This window comes from Haemorhous mexicanus, chromosome 8, assembly GCF_027477595.1.
Source record: "Haemorhous mexicanus isolate bHaeMex1 chromosome 8, bHaeMex1.pri, whole genome shotgun sequence".
NCBI classification, from domain to species: Eukaryota; Metazoa; Chordata; class Aves; order Passeriformes; family Fringillidae; genus Haemorhous; species Haemorhous mexicanus.
Genome location: NC_082348.1, coordinates 4,557,951 through 4,584,784, shown reverse-complemented (window position 1 = coordinate 4,584,784; position 26,834 = coordinate 4,557,951).

Sequence of the window (26,834 nt, the reverse complement as noted above, 5' to 3'; positions counted from 1 at the left end):
TTGATGGAAGTGATGTATTTTTATATAGCTTGATCTAAGGTTACATCTCTCATGAAAATGATTTGCAGTCTTGAAATCCCTGGAGATAAGGAAAAGTAAGAGGGATATTTTTAATGGGCAGATGTCATTTTTGTGAACGTTTCACCAGCTGTCAATACAAAATGTGTCAGCTGGACTCTATCTTGGAAAAACAGTAGAAAATACCTTAGCTGGCAGATATTTTCGTTCTTAACCTTTTTCTTGAGTAGCAGAAAGGCAGAAATATGCAGTGCTAGGCATAACTAGCAGCGACTGCATTATGGAGGTGAAAACAGTGACTGAGCTGAAAGGAATGAGCAGGTTTAAGGACAAAACTTCTTGGAGGACACACCATGGTCCCTCTGGGTGGAGGTTGGGTCTCTGAGACCTCACAGCACTTTGCTCCCTCTCCCCTGTGCAGCAGTGACAGCAGCACTTCATTTCTATCTGTATAATAAATTAGATTAAATGGTTGGGGTGTTGGGGGACCCGTGAGCCCCAAGGGATTGCCAACTTGATGAAGACCTCATTTTTAAGTCACTAAAAGACATACAATCATGGGAAGAGTAATGAAGAAATCATAATTGTCTGGAGAGCACATGGGGCTGACAGACAGGTTCAATCCCTTTTCTGTAGGACAGATGTGTCAAACACAACACAACAATACAATATGGAGTTATTTAGGGCAAGGGCAACCTGTCCAGGAGAGCATTGAAGGGGCAGAGGGTGACACAAATCATTTCAGCCTTTTCAAAACTGTGTCCATCCAACACTTGTCTTACAGGAAGAGCACTTGACCCCCCCCTTACATGTGCAAGGGGCCCTCACCAGGTTTTGGGGTTTTGGGGGCTGTTTATTCTCTGCCACTTCCTTGCACTGAATATGCTGAAAAAATAATCTCCAGTGAAGACAGAGAGAGTATGTCTGGCATTATGAAAACAGCAAATGTGCTTTATGAGGACTTTAATTCAGCAATGTTTAAACTTAATTAAATTATTTGTATTGTGCAATTAATTATGCTAAACTGCCTAAGCCTTGAATGAATGTACTTTGCCTTTTAATCTAAATAAAACACATGCACAGAAAACCAGCAGCAGCAGAGAAGTCCACAGCTGCTGCCAAGACCTGCAGAATTTGAGATTCACGTGACCTTTCAGGAGCACTGCTGAAAAAACAAACCAACCAGGGGAAAAAACTTAAACTGCTAAGAAAGGAGAAAGTGAATATGACATTTTGTCAGGACATAAAACACCTTGTTATGCAGTCACCAGGACAAGTTAAATGGGCTTCACCAAATCCTTTAAACTGCCCAGAAAGTTCTTTCCAGTGTCAGTTAAAGAAGTAGTAAAGAAAACAAAAGCTCATTTTGAGGTTCATCATCTTTGCCCCTTACAACATGCCCAGTGATGGAAACCCAAATGGCCAGAGCCACTGAGCTGCCTGCTTTAGCCAGCTGGTTTGCTGGGAAGGAGCCACAGTGATTCAGAGTTCATCTGGATTATAACAAAGGACTCAGTGCTTACTTTGGAAAAAGGAAAGATTTGGGAAGTCTCCTCTTTTTTGAGTAGGTGGAATGAATCAGTCTATGTGGGTCTGTATCCAATCTGAAATTACAGAAGAGCTTTATGCACACGCAACCTTATTAGCCTTTTACAAGAGTAACTGTCATTTTTATTCTAATATTATGACTATAATGCTGAGGCTGGTTAATGCTTCTGATATTTAATCACAGAGTACAAACCATAATTGTTCTATTTCCAATACGCCTCTAACCTCTGGCCTCCAATGATAAACTATGTGATTGGTTTTCAAAATACATAAATGTGCATAGATTTTAACAGTCATTTACTTAAAAACAGATATTTGAAAATATTAAAACTTAAATTAAGCGTTTTTGTCAAGACAAAAATATTCCAAGATTTTGAGCTATGTATGAGGACATTCTTTCAATATTTTTAAGACTGCTGGCAAAGAAATAGAAGTACCATTTGCATATTGAACTGGCCATTTCCATACAGGCAGTTAGGGGGTGATATTAAAATGCTCCCTGGTAGCTCTAAAAGAGACACCAATGTTAAGATCCAGCAAAGTCTTTCATTTTCTTGGGCACATTTGGATCTTGCATCCAGTACTGAATCAATGTTTGTGTAAAAAGCCTCTCAACATCTCATTCACTTGATAGGTCCTTTGGGGCATAATATTGTTCCTTCTGCTATAATGGACCATTGCCTTCAAATACTGTAACATCTGTGGTACATGATTACCAACTTCCTGGGCCAAATTAATCCCTGGTGTAAATTCCTTCAATCTGATCAAATCATGCCAGGGTGAGTCTGACTCTTAGCCTCACCACACTTCTTCTCAAAATTTAAGAGTGTAAATGGTGTAATCCTTCACCTAATTTTTTTTTTTATTTTGGTCCTAAATAAATAAGCCAAGAAAATTTTGGAGGCCTGAAAAGGGTCACTGAATTAAAATCCATTATTATTATTATTATTATTATTATTATTATTATTATTATTATTATTATTTTGTATTTAATTCTCTGTTTTCTACATGGGAACAGTCATAATTAATTTTCTCTATCTCAGAACATAAAACAGGAAAAAATCAAGACGTTTCAGACTAATTGGAGCTTGATATTTCTTTAGCTCTCTTGGAAAGAAGCCTAATACCCCAACTGTGCTTTTAAGTGTGGATTCTTTGGGAGGCAGAATGAAAAGCAGAAATCCAGATGGGAAAGAAGAGGATATGCTTGGTGCATCCTTAGGGAGTCTTACACATGTCTTCAAAGAATACCTTGGGAAGAAGGCTATATTTGGAACCAGGCAATGATTTAGGTTGTAGGGACCTCAGGAGGTCCAACCCCCTGCCCCTCCCAGGGCTGACTTCCCGTTAGATCAGGTTCCAGGGCTTTGTCCTTGTGTTCAATCCTACCCTAGGGTTAGAGAGCCCAAACCTGCAGGGGGAATCCTAAACAGGGCTGTAATTGTCATTAATTGCAATGGCTGGCTTATCAAGAGGACTGTTTTCCACAGCCTGAAAAGTAGCAGAAAATGCTTTTGGGATTTATGGTAAAGCTTTGCCATGGCTGCAGTGGGAACAGACCACGGTGAAGGGCAGGAGAAAAGAAATACTGCCCAGGGCCAAGCACAGCCTTGAGCAGTTCACAACTGGAGAAAATATGAGAGGCTGAGGAAGGCAGCATTCATCCAGAGGAGGAAGGAAAAATGAGAGAAATAAAGCACAGTGGAGTGGAGAAATTTGTCAGAAATGGCAAAGAAGGATCACAGAGGAAGAAGAAAAACCCGGTTATAATGGTGGAAAACAGATTCTCTGCCACACAGTATCTGCTGACTGCACGTGTCTCATCAGTCCTGATTTCTACCAATTTATAGCATCAAAGAAGAAAAGAGAAAGGGAAAAACCCAGAACATAATTCTTATGATTAATCCAAACAGATGTATGTGTAGAGCAGAATATACCAGTGATAGCACAGGCAATCATAAACCTACCCCAGTCAGAGGTCCAGCTGGACCTTTTGAAGACCTCATGTGTATAATCCAGCAGATACCAAAAGGAGAATCAAAACCTTTGGATGTGAAGAGGGTGAAGGTGAGTAAATGGCAGGGAGGGAAGTGGAGGGATACGAGCCAGGACTTTGCAGAGCAGGTATCGAGCTCGGCGACTCCGGGAGGAGATTTCTGTCTGGAGATAAATTGTCTCCATTGCCACAGGCACTGAGAAACTGCCCCTTCTCCTGCTACCCAATGAATATGAATGGAGTTACAAATGAGCAGCACTGATGAAAAAAATCAGACTGATAATCGATAAGACTCTTCTGTAGTGGGCACACAAGGAAGGCTTATAAAATTCACCCATGCTGCAGTTTATTGCTCCATAAATTGCCATAATGATTTTTTTTCCCAAATAAATACAGACTAAACATTGTAAGCGATGCAATATTTGAGAAATACACGTTTCCAGCAAGTATATCCCACCTTATTTCCAGCAGGTACAGTTTGTAGTCCCCATTATTGATGTAAGATTCAGGGGTCTCTTTAGGCTACTGTGATATTTTAACTGTTATTAACATAAATGATGGTTTCTCACCATCACTGACAAGACAGCAGCTCCTTGTTGTCTCATAAGAGTGCCTATATTATTCTATAAATTATTTAATGCTGTCAGATACTCTCATAGAGGACTAACAATTATTGCACTCTTGTAATGATGGATAAAAGTAAGCTATGATTGATTAGGAATTACAGAGTTATTGATTAAATCAGGCTACTGAAATCCCATGACTCATTTTCTTTTCATGGTATGCAGAAAATAATTTATCAGTCACCCAATCTTGTCTTTTTAATACCTGTAGTGTAATTTAACTTTCATTGTTAGCAGGAATCTTCAAGAGCAGTTTATGACCTTGGCTAGCTATGGCTAGAAATAAAACCACTTAATAAATTCTTAGAATTTACATATTTTTTTCTAAAAATAGGCTATATGCTATATAATATGCAGATAATATATGCTGAAAAAGATTAACTAACTTAGGGAGAAGAAAAGGGGGAAAATGAGAAGAGAATTTCTTTTTTAAAAAATAAAATGGGAAAAATTAGCCTCTTAAAGATATAGGACATAGAACAGAAGTTCATAACTTCCTCATGGCTTTTTTTTTTTGACTGATGCTTCCATTAATAAGTCATATGGAAAGGCACAAGGAAAGAGGAAATGAGACAGAACTGCCCTGCTGAAAATTCAAAACTCTTCCAACAGCAACAACACTTCCACTTGCACCATTGCATGCAGTTGATTTTTCATTACTATGAAATGATCATATGCCTTTCAATAACATTTTTTAAACATTATTTCCTTGGAAGCAAGTAAGAATTAACAAAGTAATTTTAATAAAAACATTTTGCATTTGCTTAAAATGCAAAACTTCTTCATGACAAGCTGTTCGTCATACTTTTGGCAAGGTTATCCATGATTGCCTTTTTATTTTTTGGCTATTACAGAGGCTAATGGCATACTAAAAAATCTCCTTTCATGTACAAATTAATTGTGTCCTTTTGCAATTCATATCAGCCTGCCTAACTTTTCATCCAGAGGCTTTTAAAAGGTTTATATGGAACCAATGGATGTTCTCCTTTGTTGTGCACACCACTTCAATTACCCACTTTCCACGAGTTGAAAGTGAAAAGACTGTAAATGCTGGATACAGACCATTGTCAACATGCAGTAATTTGGCAGAAAAATTTAAAAAAAAGTTCTCTTCCAAATGATTATTTTAAAAAAGAAGTAAATTTAAACTCTCAGCTTTGGAGATTGCTGGCAAATTATTTTTATATTTAGCAACTACAAAGAAGCGTGTGCTCCCTAATGATGGAACAGGATGTTAGCTATTTGCAAAGGTCTGAGTTTCACTCCTCCTGTTCCTGAGAAAAATATATTATCCACTCTTCCCTCACCATTAAATGAAGTTCAGCCTTCTCCTTTCTGTCAGTTCTTTGCACAAGTGAAAAGTTGTGCATTTCTTTTTCCTTTCTTTTCCTTGTTGAAAACACTGTTGGGCACTGAGCCGAGCATGGCTGTTCTCCACACAGAGCCAGGGATCCGAGGGACACCCTGAGCCCCCATCACCCCATCTGGGCTTGGGAAACAGAGACATTTGGTATGAACTTACAATTTCTGCAAGAGCTGATGGCATTTCAGCAAGCAGATAACAAGCACAGGGGGTGTAGGATACAGGACAAGGAATGACTTTGCCACCACAAACAATTTTGAAATCTGAAATTTTAATGCTGCACTTTAAGTTGTCCTGTCTAAAACACCTACAGGAACACAGACTCGGTGTCTTTTCAGGTTCACCTCTATCACTGTAATCAGAGTGAAATCACCCTTTTTTTTATGCTGGTCACTGAGATACTGCATCTTGTAAACACTCCTAGAAAAGCTAACAAGAAAAGTCTAAGTCTATGCTTAAAAGGTATTTCTTCTCCTTGGATTCAAACCACAAATTCCTCAGGCAGAAACTGACTACGCTGCAAGCAAGTAAAAAGAAAACAGAGTAAAATAGAGTAAAAAGAAAACTCAAGTTTTGTTTTTGTTTCTTTTTTTTTAATTTCCTTTATTCCTAAACAATACCTTTTATACTCTATAGGACATTACTACTTTTTCAGCAATTGACTAATTTTTGCGTTTGATATTACTATTACCAAGCAGATAGTTGCAGGCAGAGATGGAGAAAGTTTCCTTCCCTGGTTTCCTTCCCTGCAGCCACCACAGCTGCAAATGCATCAACAGATTTGGTGAACTCAATTCATTTGGGTAGAAGGAGGCGTTGCATTTCAACCCTGGCAATTTATGTGTCAGGGTATGAGATCCTGAGTAATAGATATGTATCATCCAAGGACTGGTACATTCATATCAGCTAGCACTGGCTTGTCTCATTCCCTGTGCTCTGGAAAACAAAAACTTTTTTAAAAGTAATCAAAATGTATATATACATATTACTTCAGCTTCTTGTTTTTATCTCCCCCAAAGAAAAAAAAAAGTAGGTTTTTGTATAATAATGCTGACATTTTTAAGGAAGGAAGAAATAATTTTCTTTTTCCTTCCCTCTTACCATTTCATGCTTTGTGTCACTTGATAATATACATGACTAGGTTTAATACTCAATCGTTTCCCAAATCCAATTTGACTACCTAACAGGGTTTAATTTACATGATGATACAATTTCTCACACCAGAAAGCATAGTAACCCTTCTTCTTGGGAGGTTAATGGTGATCTAGCTTAAAGCCCAAAAGATAATTACAAGGAATGTGCTTCAGGTGACAAAGTATTTTTGACAACCCCAGACTGTTGATAGCTTTTTAATTATACTTCTTCCCACCATAGGAAACAGTATGCTTTTTCCTAAATAGTTTGCAGGCATTTGGAGTTTATTTATTTATTTTTCAGCAAATTGCTATGCACTGTAATCAATATTTTAACTGACTGCTACCTCAGGCTCTGCTCTCTTTCTTTCTTCTATTTGGAGCAGAAATTAAACTTGGGGTTATTTTGTTTCCATAAAAAATGAAACACAAAAGAGCATCAAAGGAAGAATACAAACATTTATTGAGTTGCGTCTTATCTTCTGCACCCATTTGATATTTTGTGACATTTAGAAATTGAAACTTTGCAGGATTTTTAGGTGCGAGCTTTGCTAACAGAGAAGGTCAGGCTCTTAAGCAACACGGAAGTTTATGATTATTAAATATGACCAACTAAAAAGGAAAAAAAAGGAAAATCCCATGGATGTTTTTGCATTTCCTGAGTATTTTTTCTGCCCCTGAGTTACTCTGTGGGCAATAAAAGGGCTGGTTTGGTTGAGAGCAGAAAGTAATTGTTGTAAATAACTGTGATACACGCCAGGAGCAATAATGTGCAGGGGCACTTGTTTTCCATTTACTTTATATGCAAGCGTTGATTGTTTTTTATGCCACTGAAATTAGTTTCCCACTAGTATTTATGTGTCTTACAACAAATTGTTTGTCACTTTCCCTGATTAAATGTGCTCTTAATAACACCCAACTTTAAAAGTCTTTTCAGTTTGGAGCCCACAGTTCAATCATGATGTCTGCCCCTCCCAGCACCTCTCACTTGTCCTTAAATAAACACCTCTATAACTTAAAGAGAATGGCAGAAAAGTAAAAAAACAATGAGACCTGGGTGTAAGTGCTCCAAAAAAACAACACAGGTCTTGGGATAGAACCAAAAAAACAGAAAAAATGTAATTGCTGTTGAAATTAATTAAAAGTGTAACAGTACCTGCGCCCCCAAACATTCTCTGCATTTTATTAGTCCCTCTGCAGGTTCTTATTAACATGCACAGAGAAAACTAAGTTCTCTGTTGGGGCAAATAGGAAATTATGGAACTCCAACACAAAGTAAATACTTGGACAGCCAAGGATTTTCTGGTTTTTGATTTATGCTTTCCTTAGTTCCACCTCTTGTTCAGCTCATACTCAGATCTATTCCCAAACCTCAGCTGGATGGGGCTCTGAGCAATCAGGTCTAGGGGAAGGTGTCCCTGCCCATGGCAGGGGCTTGGAAGGAGGTGACCTTCCAACCCAAAGCATTCCAGGATGCACAATTCTATGAAATACATGATTTTAAGGTAACGCCAGAAATTCTGTAAGCTGAAATAGTACAGCTCAATCTATTTTTGTACTTTTAATTGTCAGTCCATGTAATTAATCCCTGGGGTACCTGACACCAGCAGGGAGGCCCTTTAGGCTGGGCTTTGGGGCTTTCCAGGGAAGCTGTGCAAGCTCCTGTGCCCTCATTCCCATGCTGGAGCAGCTTCACAGTGCCCACTCTTGTTAGTAGCAATTACAGTGGTGCAGCTCTGCTAGCAAAGCCTCTGAGCATCACTGGAACTTATCTCAATTCTTCTGTTCTATTTTTCTTTCTCTCCTAAATGTGGCTCGTTTTGCCTCACTGAGTGAAGTAAGTGCTCCTGAAATAAAGAAGTTTAAATATTGAAAAAGCTCAACCTCCCCCAAAAAACCCATTATCCATCTAGGCAAACTCTCCCAATGCTGGGATTGCACAGGATCAGCTTAAAGCAGCCACAGACAGTGTCTGCTTCTGCAGACAAAAAGAAAAAAAAATGGAGAAAAACTTCAGCCCAGTACAAAATTTATGAAGAGTAATATTTGTTGATAAACAAATCTTTTAAGCTACTCTACCCTTACAAAAGCTGGACTGGAATGAACTCCCCTAAATAACTCCATGGCATATTTTTGCTATGGATTTACCATATATTTATACTCTTGTCATAAATGACCTTTTATTTTTTTGTGTGATGTTTGCTCTTATTAAAGCCTAGTAACAGTGGAGGGCAGATAATAAAAGCATGTCATAGAGAATATTCAGAATTTCTATTTCTAAAAAAAAGAAGCTTTGCATACAGCATGGATCACACTTCAAAAGATGTGTTATTGCCTTGGGTGTGGTTACAAGGGAGTGCATTATCACTGATGCTACATTTTAATCTGAAAATAATAAAAAACCCCTTTTTTAAACACACTGCAGCTACATTGAATGACTGCAATGAGAGCCCCACTATTTTCTCCCTGTGAAACCCAGCTCTGTGCAGTGCTAGTGGAAATCAGAGTGGTCTTATTCTGTCTGATTTATTTGAAGTTTCAAGGGCACACAGAAATAGCAAGTGGCAGATCTGCACTCTTTTCCCCAGTATGGACATATGTAGGTTAATAGATAGACAGAGCAATTGGCACTGAGACACATTATGTAAGTTAAAAAAGTACTGAGTGAGGGGTTTTTTCAGGGCCACAACAAAAAGTTCAGTCCAGGGGGCTGATACTGGAGTTCACATTTCCCCCCTGACTGTGGAACAGAGCTGTACCTTTGAAGTAAGTAACACTTAAATTAGTCTCCACTAAATTGCAATAAGTAGAGCAATGAGATCCAGTTTAGGCCAGGCCACTGAATTACTTTTTTTTTTTTTAATTTTCATGTAGTGCTGGGCTTTTCCAGCAAGCTCTTTATCACCACTGAGTCTTAAACAGACTCAATGTAATATGAGAATTGCAGGAGTTAGGAGTTTGGATTTGGTTTTGTTTTTCCCCAATCAGTCTAATCTAAAAGCAGAAAGTCAGAATTATAAGTATTTCCTAAAATCATTCCAGTTCTTCCTTTCCTTTACCCCTCCTCTAGATATCATTGTCTCTTCATATATCACGTTGTCAAACATTTTCCTGTGGTCATCACAAGAATAACACTTGATTTACTTCCCTTCAAGAGTTGATTTTCTACACAGGTCAACATTTTCACATTTATTTTTTCTGTCACATTATCATCATGTTTTCAAATAACTAAATGACAGCATGCTCAATGTATCATCTTGCAGCAACAAAACTCCCTTCTAAACCAGATTTCAAATATGATGGCTTTGAATGTCACTTCTCCCGACACCAGGCAGCTGTGAAATCTGCACAGGATCTTTCTGCTCTCTCCAGACAGCTGTACAGTTACAGAGCTACATAAATCACAGCAATACAGAGTGAATTGTAGGACTAATACAAATTTCTAACCACTAAAGGGATGTTAATATCAAGTATTTGGGTAGCTGCTTTGCCTTATTTACACAGAAAAAAAAAAAATTGCATTATCAGAGCTGTGCATTATATAAAAGATTCTGACAATTCATCCATTTACTGAAGGTCCTGCTGCAAGCCCTACATTGAGCTCCAGCACAGCCCTCTCCTTTGAGACCAACTGCTCCTCTGATACTTACTGACTTAGAGCTTTACCTTCCAGAGGTGCAGACAGGCAACAAGATACAGAATAAAGTCCTTCTAGATATTCCTCCTTTAATTTGTGTAGGTTAGGCACAGGAGCTGTACCTGTTAATACAAACACTGCAAGACAGAGCTGCAGTCTTACTAAAAGAAATTGTTTTAACTGTGACTAAATCATGAATAGCATCAGCAGCACAGGTTCCTTGCAGGAAAGTTGCAGGAACAGAACCCCTCACACCCAACACGACTCATGCAAGACAGCTGGGCAAACTCCAGTGAAGTCAGATTCCTATTTTCATCCCTATTCCAAACGTAGGGCTCACACCTGTTGAGCCACGATCCTTATGTCTGCACAAATCCATGTTTCAATCAAATTGCGTCTTTTCTGTTTCCTTCTTTTTTTTCTTCTCCCTGCCATATGCATAATGATGGGTGACAGCTGAAGAGAGAATAGGCTGACATGTTCATCACTGTGAAGGATGGCCTCCTGTCACCTCAGCTGTGACAGAACGGTCACAGCCTGAAAGGGCCTAATGAATAAGGAAGGCTGGATTTTGTCCTTCCTCCATGAAAAGTTGCAGCATTGCCTTTTCCCCCCTTCACACAGCAACACAATGTCACAGTGAGCAATCCTGCTTGGATCTGCTTCAGCCAGACACTCGGTGTCTATTTTTACAAAACTGAAGAGTTTAGTAAAACAAAAGCAGCACATTTCAGGCTGCCTCTCAGCAGAAGAGAAATGTACAGGATGGGTATGTCAAAAGGTAGTTTTAACCCACACTACCCAAAGAGGCCAGGAGGAAGGTGCAGTGCTTGCCCATTCAGAAGGCAACTGTAAACACCCACTTACTTTCAAGGATACCCTTCCTGGAGCTGTTAAAGCCTGGGAAAGGTCATTTGTCAGGACACAATCCAGCAGTACATCTTGTCCTTCTAACAAGAAGGATTTCTTTCCCCTCATAGCAGCGAGAGAGAAAAGAGTACTGAGCTAAATTCCTCAAATTGGCAGTAACTAGGATGTTTATGGGTGTGCTAAGAATATGATCTGCACACTGGTAGCAGCTAGAAAAGATTTTGCAATTCATTTGCTAGTGCAGAAGGTCATCCCTTTGCAGATGGAGAGCATTTGCTGTGTCCTTATGCACACAGGACGATAACTGTGCATTTGTTTGCCTGTGAATGCATTCTGATTTATGTGGTTTATATGTATTGTGTGTGCATGCTGTCCAAAATTGAGTTCATTGCCACTGTTAATGACTCATGATGTGCAGTTCCACGTATAAATCATGATTAATTTGTGACAGAGGGATGGTAGGAAAGAAAACTCTGTATTACCTGATAAAGGAGACAACTGATTCTCCCTTCAAATATAGGAATGTTCTGAAGTGTTTTTATATGTGCAATTTCTTATACTTTTGCTTTTCCAATTAAGTAGCAATTCAGTCTCAAGGCTTCAATGAGTCTAGATGCAAGTCCAACATGACCAATGAGTTTTCCTTGTCTTGATTAAAAAAAATGCAATTTAAATATATAGCATATTCAGTAAAATGTTACAAATATATAAGGCTCAGACTGTTTCATTGACTAGCCTGGTTGGGGGGCCACAGAATATTCTGGACTCAGCACAGTATAATTTATTCAAATCAGAACTAATACTCTATATGAAACAGGTACTTGAACTCTTTTTTTCCCCTCTAATCATGAACAAGCCCTAAATCTGCGAAATGTGCATACATGAACATTCTAAAAAATATTAAGTGGTTCCAAATAGTTCATTTTAAATCAAACCTGTCCTTGTTGTCTTATATCTTCTTGTAAACACAAAATAAACCACTTAGAAAGTATAGTTTCCAATTAAGAACCAATATATTAGTTTTCAAAAAATTATCAATTATCAGCATTGCCTCATAGGAGAAACATTCCAGAATTCCCTCTGAAACAATGTCCCAACATGGGAGAAATCCACACAGCCCAGCTGAGCAAGTATCATAAAAACTGCTTTTGGAGTAGCTTTCAGCAGTGGCTTGAAATGAAATAGAATTAATAAAGCAGCTGTTTGGAGTTCTTAGCCTTACTAGTTTTTCTCACTTAAAGTAGTCCAGGGCACTCAGCGTGGAGGGTAATTTCTTCACCAAAGTGTACTATAAACACACATTGTGGTCTAAACCACAAACCTTTACCTGATAGTGTAAAGATCTGAAAATCCAGCCTTCCTCTCTTGCAGAAGTCTGCACCAAATGCTGGGAATTTCAGTAGGAACATGGGTATGCTGGATCACTATGAAATACTGCTTTAAGAGTGTGAAAAGGTGGCAAACAACTAAAAGGATAAATTAAAAGAGTCAAGTTTTATTTTGCAACAAATCATAGAATATATGCCTATAAAGAAATTACTTGCAGATGCTGCTTTTAGGATGGGAATTAAAAAGCAGAGGGCACAAGGGCAATATACTGCTCAACGTGTGAATTACATGTGTAATTTAGTAACTTGCTACTACATAAAATGTGTAATTAAAGAGTTACATTGCTTCCAAACTTTATACAATATAGTCTAAGTAGCCCATATATTTACTCAGCTGAAAATGCCAGGGATTACACAATACAGAAAGTTGTTAATGTTGATTTATATGCGCACACCAATTCAATGTACGAGTGCTGTACGGAGGGGGCTGGGTGCTGCTACACTCCTTGGTTCTTAAACTTGGAAGGGGCTGTTTTGCAAACCTTTAGTGAGGCAATTACACAGGAGCTCTAGGAAAGCTCCCAGACTGATCAGCAAATCAGTAATTTTTGCTGGAAGACAAAATTATGATATTTATTCACTCTGTTGCCTAAATGTGCAGAATTATTCCCTTCCCTAAGCAGCTCGTGTCAGAGGCAGGATGGGTGGGAGATACTGAGGGATTCCCAGGCTCCCAGCAGACAGCAGCTCTTCTGCTAGTCCACAAGGAAATCTGGGAGAGACAGCCAGAAAGCAATTGCTTCTGTCTCAATTCACCTCCATTTCCTTGCAATCAAATTATTGCTGTTAAATGTTTTCATTCTGACAGTTCAGTCACCTTCTGCTAGCATAAAACACACAAAATGAGTAAATTCCCAGCTGTGTTTTATCAGGACTTGGAAATCTGGATGATTTGGAAGTTACCCTTTGGGATTACACTGCTGTTGGTTTAGTAGGATGATTAATTTGGAAAAAGGTGGTTGGAATCAGGAATAACCACTGCTGGACAGCAGACCTGGGAGAGCAGAGATTTTTGTTTTCTTGAAGAGTTAATACTGCATTAGGGAGAATATTTTTAATTACATGGTACAGCTTTCTGAAGGTGAAACACTCTGAATTTATTGCAATATGGAATTTATCCATAGATATTAACATTCTGACACATCAGTCAATTATTTTGGGGGATCTTGGGGTCAACAAGCTGACTGGAGTCCAGGACCCAGTTTGGACCCTAAGTTCTTTTATAAAGGAGATTATAACTTTTTTTCTGTCATTGTTTTTTTTTTTACCATCCCTCATCCTTCTTGATGGATTGAATTATTTCCCCCCCCCCCAAATGCTTGCAAAATACGGGTAAACAACCTATCTACATAAAAAAAGAGAGGAAGAACCTTTTAATGGGACAGATGGACTATCAAAAGTTACTTTGAAAAATCACACTGCAAAGGGTTTAGTGTAGAAAGTTCATACAAAAAGGGAAGTCTGCAAATTAACTGCAAATTAGAATATTGCTATTATATTTGCATACAACAAAAAATAATCTTATGACATTTCACCCTTATTTTGAACATGGTTCTAAAAATTGATGAGGGCAATAGAAGACAATACTCCTCAGTGTTCTTAAATTTTTAGAAAATATTGACAACACTGGTTTTCATAAGATTATTTTGATATTATTAAGTAGTATAAACAACTAGTATGCACCAGACTGAAGCTCTAAGGTTTGAGTCACATGTTTAGCAACACCCAGAACTGGTGTTGTTACCCACACCCCTGCAGGTGTGTGAGGTGGCAAGGCAGGGGAGACTGGGGCTCTTTTAAATACCTGATTAAGAGCAAAAAATGTTGAATCCAACAGCAGCTGTACTGGAAACAGTGGCACAAAAGCAGCAATAGCCATTCCTGCTATGGGCTTGGTAGGAACAACATGAAACTGTCCTCTCTTCCCACACTGCAGACAAAGGTTTGCAAAGAACCTTTGGCACAGGGTTGCAAATTAAGCCTGTTAACAAGTATGTATCTGAGCTTTTGTGGCTAATTAAATGGAAAAAGATTTCCTCGGGAAGCAAAGAGCACAGAAATGCAAATGGAACAAACAGACAAAAAAAGCTAATATGCTGTTTCCACAAACATCAAAGAGTTTCCTAAGTGACATTTTGTACACTATTGAGATTTTGTGCTAGTTATTGCAGAGTTTTACTGCTGCTTTCTGCTGTTTTAGGTACAAATGTGAACCTAAGCTAGTATAGTAGAATAGGTAGTACACACTACCTTTAATGAAGATCAGGAAGTCAACAGACCTAATTGTAGCCAACACAGCTCAGTCATTTATCAGATCCCTGATAAAACAAGTTTTTAACTAGTAGAAAAATTGTGGGTTTTTTTGCTGTAAAGCTTATTCTTAGAACAATACTGTTATTTTGTTGCACCACTGGCACAATAATCCTGTTAATTTTGGATTTGAAGTCTTAATTTGGCAATTTCTGGCTTGTATCTGGAAGAAAAAAAAAAAATTCTGAAAGTGTGAGTGCTCATCCCTTTAATGTCCAAGGCCAGGCTGAATGGGGCTTGGAGCAACCTGATGGAGAGGAAGGTGACCCCACCCATGGCAGTGGATCTCTAAGGCCCCTTCCAATCCAAACCATTCTGTGATTCTGTGAAAAGCTGATGCCATCATGTCAGTGCTACCTAGTCTTTAAAGAGTAATTTTTTTAATGGTTAAACATTAAATAATGGAATTTTAAAACTCCAGCTTCAAAGTTCTGTTTAAAAGACACTCTGAGCTTTGGGAAGTTCTTTATCAGTTTGTGCCATATTGATCTCCATCCTGTACACAGAGATTGGACTAAAGTATTTTGGCCTACAATGAATTCTGTGCACTACCACCCCTGCAGGCTAATAACCAGCTCTGACTGACAGTTCTTTAAATTAATGGCATTTACACAAGAGTAGTGAAGATGATCCAGCTTCAAAACAACATGAAAATTAATTGGCAGAAAGTTCAGGCTGCTGTAGAAGCCCTCAGGTGCCCCTTAATGACCAATATGGGCATCCTTGTTTCTGCTGGTGTCTGAGCTCACTCGCCTGTTATTCTACAGACCATTCTGCAGCATTATTTTGGCCAAGATAGCTCTCTTTAGGGCTTTCCTTCCACAGCATCTCTTATTTACCTTTTAATAAAGCCTTTGCAACATTTGACAGCCAGAGGCCAGGGCGAACTTTGTTGCTGCCACCAAAATCTTCGGCAGGAGCATCACCTTTGACACAAAAGTAGAGAAGAAAGAGCAGAGCGAGACCTTTCTCCGCGCAGCCGCCCACCCCAAGCCGAGATAAGACAACAGCCCCATTACTGCTGACAGTGCAGGGAGAGCAGGAGTTTAACACCACCTCACTCTGCTGGGAGAGCCCAGCCTGCAGCGTTGGCATTCAGCATCCCCCCTTTGATCTACATGGGAATTCTGCACGGTTCATCCCTAATGAACCCCAACATGAGCACCTCTGCAGTGCCCAACGGGATGGATCCCCCTCTGTAACCCAGGTTCCACCTATGGTTTGCAAGGAATGCTTCTGTTGGATTAGCAGTGTTTGCCATTCCTCTTTTCCCCCCAGCACGTGCCAGCCCATCCCCACGGATGGTTCAGAACTCGGAGCCGAGCCCCTGCTTGAGTCCTTTGCTAAAGCTGTCTGATCACAAAGATGGTAAGCAGCAAACTGGAGGAAACAGCAAACACCAGACAGTTCAGCCAGAAGTCAGGTGTTTCTTCCAGCCCTTTGGACAGACAGGCAAGAACAGCTTGTACTGACTTATTTCTTTTATCTAGTTCATCACTTTTCCTAACTAATTCGGCCTTCAGAATTTTATAAGCAATTTAAGCTCTGCGAGGTCACTACTTCCTAAAGGGATTTTAATTTTTAACATTTACGGATGGTTTTTCAGTTCAGACCTGTGAGTTCATAAACAATTTTGAGCTACATGGTTTATGGTTGTATTCTAATTGTAGCAAAATGAAAAAGGCCTGCCTTCCTTTATTTTCCATAGCTTCAAGCAGAGGATTTTTCCTTTCAGCTATGCATTTCAGCCTTTATAAAAGCATCTGAAAGGTAAGAGAGCTAATATAAGAAAGATTTTCCTCTCACAACTAAAGTAGCAAATCCTTCTACCTGCTGCAAGATGTGTCATATTAGAGTTTACAGATATTTTGAAAATATAGCATCATTCTCTCTCTTTTCCCTGACACCAGCAGGCACCTGGATTTGTGGGTTAATTGCAAGTGCTTTCAGTTAATGTCAGTGTGTAGGTGTGAGCTAGGGATCAAGAGCTTTAGCACCAGGAGAAGTTCACAGACAACCCTTATTTCAATTACAATCCCCCACCTCACCCATCTTTGTAGCATTTCAAAGAAATGCTGACCAGGAGACAAATGATCCAAGAATGCATTAAAACATGTATCTACATTTACTGCACTTTTTACTGTTTTATTATTTTTGCTGAACTTGTAATATCTTAATTAACTGGGAACACCCACAAAATTCTCCTTGGGTTCAATCTGCCCTAGTGGCATCGACATTCCTCAGTTACTGCTCACCAGGGATGACATCAAACCACCTGAGGCACCCCAAAAAGATCCAACCACAGTGATTTATGGGCTTTAATGATAAACATTTCTTTTTCTTCTACTTTTCCTGACCAACTGAACCCAAGTTCTTATATGTGACACCATTTGGTGTCCACTGAGTAGAAATGCGTGATCCTTTTGCCAGCAGGCCTTGCAGGGCTACCTCCTGTTTGGCAATGGAGGCTGGTAACAGAGAATTGAGTATTTTCATTGTGAAAAATGCTCATTTATGGGAATAACCTCTCTCAACGCAACAAAGGATGTGTCTTCTTTAAGAGTACTTAAAATAGGGTTTCCCCCCAAATTATTTTCATTTACCCTGATTTGCCTTGATCTCATATTCAAAATGATCGCTTTCATCCTCAGCACTTATTCCAATCTCTCTCTCAAAAGCACATCAAAAATTCCACTTTTTTCACCTTTTTTCAGACATTTCCAAACCAATGATCCCCACAGCTTGAACAAGAATTAGTGATGTAACCTGTTTAATTTATCTTCTGGTACTATTAAGAACTTGAATTTTTCCTGAAGAAATTCTCTTCTTGATAACTATGGCACTTTATTTTTATTTTTTTTTCTAATGGGGATTTAATATCTTTATTTTTAACTGTATTTTATACATTTATTACTGCATATGTTAAAAATACATGCAGAGCAGGATCCTGTCAGCAGTTTTTGCAGTGAGTCACCAGCTTCACAGCTGCTGTTCTGAAATAATATATTTAATCTCCAGTTTTTCCAGCTGTGTCCAAACAGACCACTGCTCCTGTGCTGAAATCCCTTCATTTTAATGGGTACTATGCATGTATTCCCATCAGGAGCAGACTGTAGAATTAAGTCTCAGTCTGGCTGCCTATTGCACATGTCAGGCTCTTACAGAGGTGTAGAGGTGAAACTGAGGGAAGGTGAAAAAATTACATTGTTGACATCCTGGGCACAGTTTTAGCACCTGTAAGTGTGCAGAATAGTGAAAAATATAATTAATTAATTAAACTTCAGGCCAATTATGTATTTTAAAATAGAGGATAGAATCACAAAATCATAAAATCACAGAATGGTTGGGTTTGGAAGGGACTTCAAAGACCACCCAGTTCCACTGCTCTGCCATGGGCAGGGACAACCTTCCACTAGACCAGGCTGCTTAGAGCTCCATCCAGCCTGGCCTTGGACACTTCCAGGAATGGGGCAGCCACAGCTTCTCTGGGATACTTGTGCCAGGTCTTCACCACCCTCACAGCAGAGAACTTTTCCAAATATCTAATCTTATTCTAGTGTCACTCTGAATCCATTCTCCCTTGTTCTGTCACCATACCCTCTTGTCAAATGTCCATTTCCTCCTCAACCAAGAGCAAGGGGCTGTCTGGATCCCCTCTCCACCAAACTCCTTCCCTTGCTCTGCAGAGCAAGCTGCCTGCACAGACTGTTTCCTTCCTGCAGAGGATGAAATACACCCCACAATAAAAGTCAATGAGGCTGTGCAGCACAAGGCCAGTCCTGGGGGGGTTGTGATTGACGGAGGCAATCGGAGACGCTGATGGCAAAGGCTTACACAGTCCACTAGGAATATTTACTCTGCATTTCATATCTGCCACACAAGCCTGAAAACCTGTTTGCTGAATGTCACTGTTTCACTCCATCAACACCCAACACAATGATCAAACTCTCTCCAGTGGGGATCTGGTGTTTGCTCTGCCTTTCCTCCACTAAGCAGCATGGGTTAATAAACTGGGAAACATCTCATGGCATCCTATCTATGAAAAATAATAATCTCTTTGCTTTTCTGAATCCTGAGTTTCAAAATCAGGCATAATTATAAATCAGTACTGGAGGAGTGATGCTTCCATCCAGGTTTAAATATACTTTTTTTCTCAGCTTCCTTCAAAGTCATCAGACTTCTTAGAAGCCATATAAAGAAGACTGTTTCAATAGTTGCAGTTTTAAAAACAGCACACCCTTTTCATTTCTATGATTTAAAAAATTGAATATTTAGACTCCAAAGCTAAATAGAACTGTCAAAATATGTGCTCTTTAGGAAGTTCTATGACACCAAGATTAAAAATAAAGGAATTTAGAAGATCGGTTATTACTATTTTATTTATGGTTTCCCTTCTTATTTACAGTTTCCCTTCTTATTTACAGCGAGTGCTTAGAGAAATCTGGAATCAAAAATCAGTTATTCTTGAATGTCTATTGAAAACAATAATGATATGGTCAAGAGGGCTGGGTTTTATTCACCCAAACTCGTGTCACTCCTTCACATGTTGATTCAAAGTAATGTTATTAACAACATGTGTCTCCCTTGTGCTGTCAATGCCATTTGTTTTTAATTTGGGATTTGGTAGGTACAAGCACATGTTTGCTGCCAACAACCCCAGCTCCAAAGGGATCTTGGTACGTGCTGGTGGTCCCATTCTATATCTGAGTGCCAGGAGAAATGTGAGGGCTCCACTGCCCATCAACAGCTTTCCATTTTGTGCTTTCTTGACCTAGAAGACTTCCTGTTAATAAGCATCTGCAGGCAGATAAATGGGAATATAATTTACTTTCCACGGAAAAAACCTTGATTTATCGCAGTGTGGCAAGCTTATACAGACCACTTTGTGAATCTGGGCCAATTCGGGCAAAAAAATGCTAGAGGCTTCAAGAGAGACTCCCAAGAGGATGCAGAGCTGCTTCAAAGCAGGGATAGAAAGGCCCAGCACACAGCTTGGAGGCACTGGGCTCTCCTGCTCAGAGGAGACCAGGCCTGCGGCCACCAGGGCTCAGAACCAGCTGAACTGGCAGGAAATGAGAGAGATGAGCCCAGCACCTCTCCCTCCACCCCCAGGTACACAGAGCTATTCCAGCACTTCTCCCCAGCACACACACATGCCCTAGAGAACATCCACCATCTTAACAAAAGGAGGAGACGAAAGAAAAACAAGCTGCAAGTGCTCATAAGAGCACAGGCTAGAACTAAGCATTTTAGAGCCAATAATTTTTCAAATAAAGCGATGATGCTTTTCTTTCTATTAACATTATCTTCCCCATCAATACCCAAGGCTGGTATTTCTTAATGTTGGCTGTAAGGGCAAGTTCAAAAGCTCTGAAGTCTCAGTCCCCAGCTCCTCCCCTGCTCTGGTGCACTGACTTGGCAGGTTCCTGCACCTCAGGAACCCCCTGTGAACCCAGGCACTTTGTGGATGCCAAAAGCTCACTGTGCCAGTACTGCTCCTGGGGAGAATCCTTGAAGAAAAAAGGTAAGGAAACCCCAGGAGTTGTGCTAATTGATTTTCCATATAAACAAATAAATCATTAAATAAGCAACTCAGGGGCTTTACTCGCATGAAGTTAATAGCTAAATGCTCAAAAGGAATTACACTAAAGTCCTGGTTAACTCTTAAATCTATATATGCTGCTTATGCTGAAGACTTTAACATACTAGTAAGGAATAACCACAGCAAATGAAAATATTTATTTCCTGTATTCATGTGAAACAAAAGCAAATGGAGGTATTTGTCCTAACAAAGCTATGTTTCAGAATAAGCAAAGCCAACTGTTTATATTTTAGGTTTGTTGGGGGAGGTATTTCAATAAAACACACTCTGCTTTTAAGTATACTACACATGAAAAAATGTATTAAGTAAGTTAAATGTTGTCTACGAAAAAGGAGCTGAATTACAGTCTGAGCCAGGGCTGTCTAATGTCCATGAGATCTCTGGAGCACAGAGATATTCTGCATTTACTCCCCCAGGCAAACCTCCAGCACTGGGGAGTTTTCACCAAAGCACTGGCACGATCAACTCACTGCAAACACAGTCACACTAAAACGCTTTTCATCCCAACCCCTCCTTTCAGTCTTTTTCATCCCCACAATTTTCCAGACTCTCAATAATCATAATTCTAATTTTCTATTCTCTAAGCTTCCAAGGCTCTCTTGGACAAACCACAAAATTCCAAGCTACTAACCCCTTTGCTGAGCAGAGTGTTTTCCTACTAAATGCTGTTTTTCTCCAGTTCTTTGGCTTGCCTCCAGTTACCAATCTACATTTGCAATGCCACCTATCTCTGTTTGCAGTGCCCTCTCTATCCCCCAAGTCCCTTCCTGCAGCTCCAGCTCTCATCACTTTGAGCCTCAGCATCCATGACCAGCTTTCCCACATCACTTCCTCAGTAGTATTTTCTTTAACTCCAACGTTTTGTCTCTGCCAAGATCAAAGTAATGACTCCCTGGAATGAGCAACAGTTTTGCTCTTTGTTGTAGGATATAGTAGCCAATGTTGTATGTAATTTTGGGAGTCAGTCTTGTAACTCTTACCAACAAGACAGGAGACGAACCACAGAAGCACAGCAGCTCACAAATATATATATATGTGTATATATATACACACACACACACACACATACACACACACACACATATGTATCTATATCTATATGAAATACATAAGTAATTTTAAGGGATAGCTACAACTTCCTGACATCTGTTAGAGTTTCAAGCTCAGTCTGTGCAGCCACTGGGCAATATTGTGATGCCAGGGGGCAAGTACTGCTGATCTGAGCTAAAACCTCACATCCCAAGTGAGGGCCAGTCCTGTCCTCAAACACTGGGAAAATCACACCTGTTCTACTTATGAAGCAATAAAGAAACAAACAGAACCAAAAATATGTGTATATTAATAATTCACATAAGCAACACTTGGCTGAGATTCCATTTTTCATCACCACTGAACTTCCACCACTATTGTTCCTGCACTGTCACAATTTGTAAGACCAACATATTTCAAAATTGCAAGAGAGAGGCATAAAAACTGAGGAGAAAAAGCAAAATGTTTCTCCTTTCTAATATTAATAATATTTCTAATAACTGTTTTCATTCTAAGTATCTTGAGATAGTAACTTTTATACAAAACTCATTAATTTTATGAATTTTAAATTAATGCAATAACGTCCAAATATCTATCTTTGCTAATTTCTACTGTATTATCAGTTCTTCATTACTTTTACATATTTTTTCATTGACTGCAATAGCAACAGGCTAGGATTATAAATTTTTTAAATACTGGGTATTGGATTCTGAAGAATTAAAACCAAATGGAGAATCTTGGGAATGCTGATGAGATTGTTGCTTGGGCACTTCCTACAGATATTCTGTTCCAACAGTAGGCAGTGGGAGGATTCTTTTCAATCCAAACAAGTCATTATGGTGGAATAAGACACAAAATGTCTGTCTTCAAAAATCAATGTAAACTCCTGCAACTCCAAAAAGAAAAAATGGGAATGTGAAAACTCCAACTCTCTGTAGCTTGGGCTTGGTGCTCAAACATAACTCTGAGACTTACAGATGACCTAAAATAATGACAGTAGTCCAAAACCATAAGGTAATGGATATAGAAGGTATCAAGAAATAAATTGCATCTGAGCCCTAGAGGACTCCCTTCTGCTGTGAAGTTTTTCCAGGACTGGCTTGGCAGAGAGGATCAACCATTCCCAGCCCAGAACAGCCCGTGATCCCAACAACCTGTGCTCAGTGCTGCTCACAGAGGAGACCCTCAAGGGCACCTGGATGGTGATCCCAGAAGACATCTGCTTATTGCAGGATTTCTCACAGGTTCACTGGCCTGCAGCAATTTTCACTGGACCAAATGCATTCTTTAAGAACACTTATTTAGGCAGAATGTGAATTTCTAGAACCTACTGAGGTTCACCCACCATTGCTCTCAGCACTTTTCAAGGATGATGCTCTAAAGCAATCACTCTTATTTTAACAGGTAGGGTCTTTTTTGTATTTTCTAGTAAACACTGTGCTTTACAGGCATTCATGTTCCTGGCAAAGAAGTGTGGCATAAACCTTGAATAGACCTTTCACTTTTTCAGTCTTCAGTGCAAAAATGGGGGAAATACATATTTTCTATGTGAAAACTTGTATTACAGCACCAATACTAAAGCAAAAATGGTGATAATACATCAAGTTTAGTATGTCAACAGTAAAATCCAAATTCTGTTCTCCTTTGAAATTCTGCAGTGCCTAATTGCCTGGAATGGTAGAAGAGGAACCATGAAGAGAAGCATAAAAAAATAGAGGTTTAAATTATAGTTCAATTTATTACAAATTCTGTTTTATTTAACAGTCTATAAACTCAGGCAAAAATTCTACAGCTTTGGTTCTGTACATTTTTTAAAATTAATTTCTAGAAAGATTGTGTTACATAGAAATTTTAATGAATTATTTTTTGGTTGAGCTCCTCCTCTGTTACCTATCAGATTTTCTGATCATTAGGTATTTCTCATGCATGTCAGACCTTTCATTTTTAATGCTCAGAATGATCAAGAAGCCTGATGTTTTGTCATTTATTTTAAATTAAGATGACCCTGAAAACTAGCTCAGTCAGTCATTTCTGTACAGCAGTCCCTTATCATTAAAGCAGCAACATTTTCCCAACCTCCATAATTAACCTTTTTGTACAAGCAAAAGCAATAGCAATCTATCCTTTGAAAGCCCTTCTGGGTCTATTTAGCACACTTCTCTCACAACTGAACAGAAATAAGCCAGCAAAGATGAAAAAAAAAAAAAAAAAAAACCAAAAACAAACCCTGAACCACCCTGCTTAGAATAAAATTAGATACTTTGTTCTATATCAGTCATAAAAATATCGCAAATCAGAATTAAAACCTCATTTAACTTCTTTTTTTTTTTTCCCCCAGGTCATAAATGTCCTGCTTTATTTTTCATCTCTACGCACTCATGGGATCCTGGTAAAATGTGTATTACTCAATTGCTTTCAGCATAAGATTATTTCCCCCTTTATGTAATTGTTTGCTTCTACTCCCTATTCAAAAATCAATTTTTATTGATCTAGTCAGTGGCACATTGTTTCCCACTGAAAAGGAGAACTATGTCGTGCTAATTCATACACAGAGGCAAGTTCCATGGCTGTATCTGCCCTTCTTTTTCAGAAAGAATACCTTGGGTTTTTCTGTTTGAAACAGGGAGAGGAGCTGACAATAAACACCAGCTTACCCCATGAAACTGGATGCAACACTGAGGGAAAAATTACAGCAGGAACACTTGGGGTTAGGTCAACAGGCCTTAAAGCAGAGGGCTGATTTACCCCAAGAGCTTGGCTCTCATGGAGAGAGGCAGGACAGTGATGCTGGCAGAGGCTGATGCTTCACTTCGGAGCTCTTGGTGCCTGGGACTGCAGAGGTGTTCCAATGGAAATGCGGAGATTGATGTTGGGCAGCCCAGAGCGTGGCCATGAGACACTCCAGCCTCGTTCCACAGACTGCAATCTTGCTCGAATTACCAGGATAATTTTCAATTTTCCTCTTGGAAAACAAGCTACACACACAGGAAATTATACCTACGACCTATATTTTAAAGTTAGTATTTGAAGACCTATCCATTTCTTTTGGTTTGGCTGTGAGCCTCTATTTCTGTTGCTGCAGGGAATGGAAATATCCAATGTATAAATTTGCCACAGTAGCAGAGATGAAACCTGTGTTTGCAGGAAGAAAAAGAATCAAGGTCTTGGCAGAAGGGTTTTTATTTGTTTGTTGTTTACTGTTTTTATTTTTCTGGCAGCCACATGAATCAGTTGAAGAGTTTTGAACGCCAGAATAAATCTCAGCAGAGATACAGTGAGCAAAAGCAGGTGAAGTGAACAAAGCTGAAATTTAATCACATTTCTATTATAATCAAATATGCATTCACAGTTGTGTACGACATATTATACAAACATACAATGAGCTAAACTGTGATTTCAGCAGTGCAAATAGCAGAGAAAATGCATTGATCTCAGGAGAGTACTTGTGGCTTCTCACTGGTATAACCAAGAAGAATTCTGAGCAACAAATGCTAATTGCATACAATATCATATGGCAATCTGTACAGCCATCACTGAAACTCAGCTCTGATCACCCTGCCAGGAGGCTCATTGGTCTGAAACTTTGCTGCAGGAAGAAATATAACCCTCGATTTTCATCAGGCAGCAAGTCAAACTTTGAGTCCCATTAAAATAACATTTGTAAACATGTAACAAAATATCTGCATTCCAGTTTGCCTTCCCAATTCAGTTTGTGGATAAAGTATGATTTTGTAACATAACGACTCACCAAAACCATGAAGAAAAATATCCTGCGAATTTATTTTTCCATCCTCAATTTTACATGCTCTGCTGTTCTATTAGTAGAAGCATGCAATTAAAAACAAAGCCCATGTAATTAAATTAGGAACTGATTTATTTCTAAATTGTATTATTAATTGTTAGAAAGCCAGCAACAAAACTCAGCTGACATATAGAGATAATACCCATAAGGAACAACACCCATAAGGACACCCATTAAAAAAAAAAAGTAAGAAGAAGGGGGCTAGTGGAGGCAGGCAATACACCCAGCTTTTGGGATTTTTCCTTTTCCTTTATCTGAGCTGTAATATGCATTTATCCCAGTTTATCAAGTGCTTAACAGGCAAAAACAGCCCAAAAGATTAAGACTGAACCAGCCGTCTTCATCTCCTCAGACCCCAACTGGCTTTTAACACACTTAGTAGAAGAGAGTGCCTTGTCTCATTTTCATCAACTCTAACTGCAGTCACTGTGCTTTCACTGATACATGAACTACTTTACAGCACAATCCCTCTTACCTTTAGTAAGAAGAAGGGATGCCCTGGCCTGTGGAGACTCCTGCTCAGTCCTGTGGAAAGCCTCTCCCTGCCCCATGGGTGCACAGCTGGCACCTGGCTGAGCCCAGCAAACTTGGAAAACTGCTTTTTGAGCACGCTGGACTGGAGCTTTCAGGTTTAATCGAAATCTGAAAATAAATTCTAAAATTCATATTTCCAGATGTTGTCCAAGACAAGTGTCGAAAACTATCCTGAAAACATTTTGTTTCTACATCTCTGAATAGCAGAGTCTCTGTATCACCCCTAAGGCTGCTGTACAAAAGTGCCTCCTTCCCTAAATGCATTTTAACATTTTCCCAATGAACCCTTCCTCCAAATCATCTGCTTTGAACCCGAGGTTACAAGTAAACCATAGTACATGTGATAATTTGTTGCTCCTGACACCTTCTCTTTTTTCCTCATTTGAAAAATTGATCATCTAAATACCAAAGAAAGTTTGTATTAACGTAAATCTATTTCACTTAAGCACTGGCTTGGACAATGAATTATTAAATCCTGACAAAAAGAATATTTATGAGGTACAGAAGAGTCTTTTGACATAGAGAAATCAATATATTTTTTTCCCTTCAGAATTCTCGGAATCATCAAAAAGATAATATTTATAGAGAAAAAAATCCTAAGGCAATGACAAGCGTGGTATTGTATATTTCTTAAGTCAGTGCAATAAAATAAACGAGAGAAGAAATTAACTCTAATGGAAGAGCCAATAATATGTCAGAAGGACGTGTTATTTTATATGCTATGGAAAAAAGGAAGAGTTCATGTAGTTCAGGAAGAGATGCTGGTACAGGCACACAGAGTCACACCCACACACTCAGCTTCAAAAACCACATTGCCATGGGGCCCGCAAAGCTGCTCTTATGGGATTTGTACCACCATGTTTTGGCACTAGATATCAGCTCAAAAACCCTACTTGGATGGTTAATATATATACAAAATGGCCTAAAATCTCTCTCATTGATAGCAAAACTTCCCAAAAAACCCATCACCCCATGAAGAGA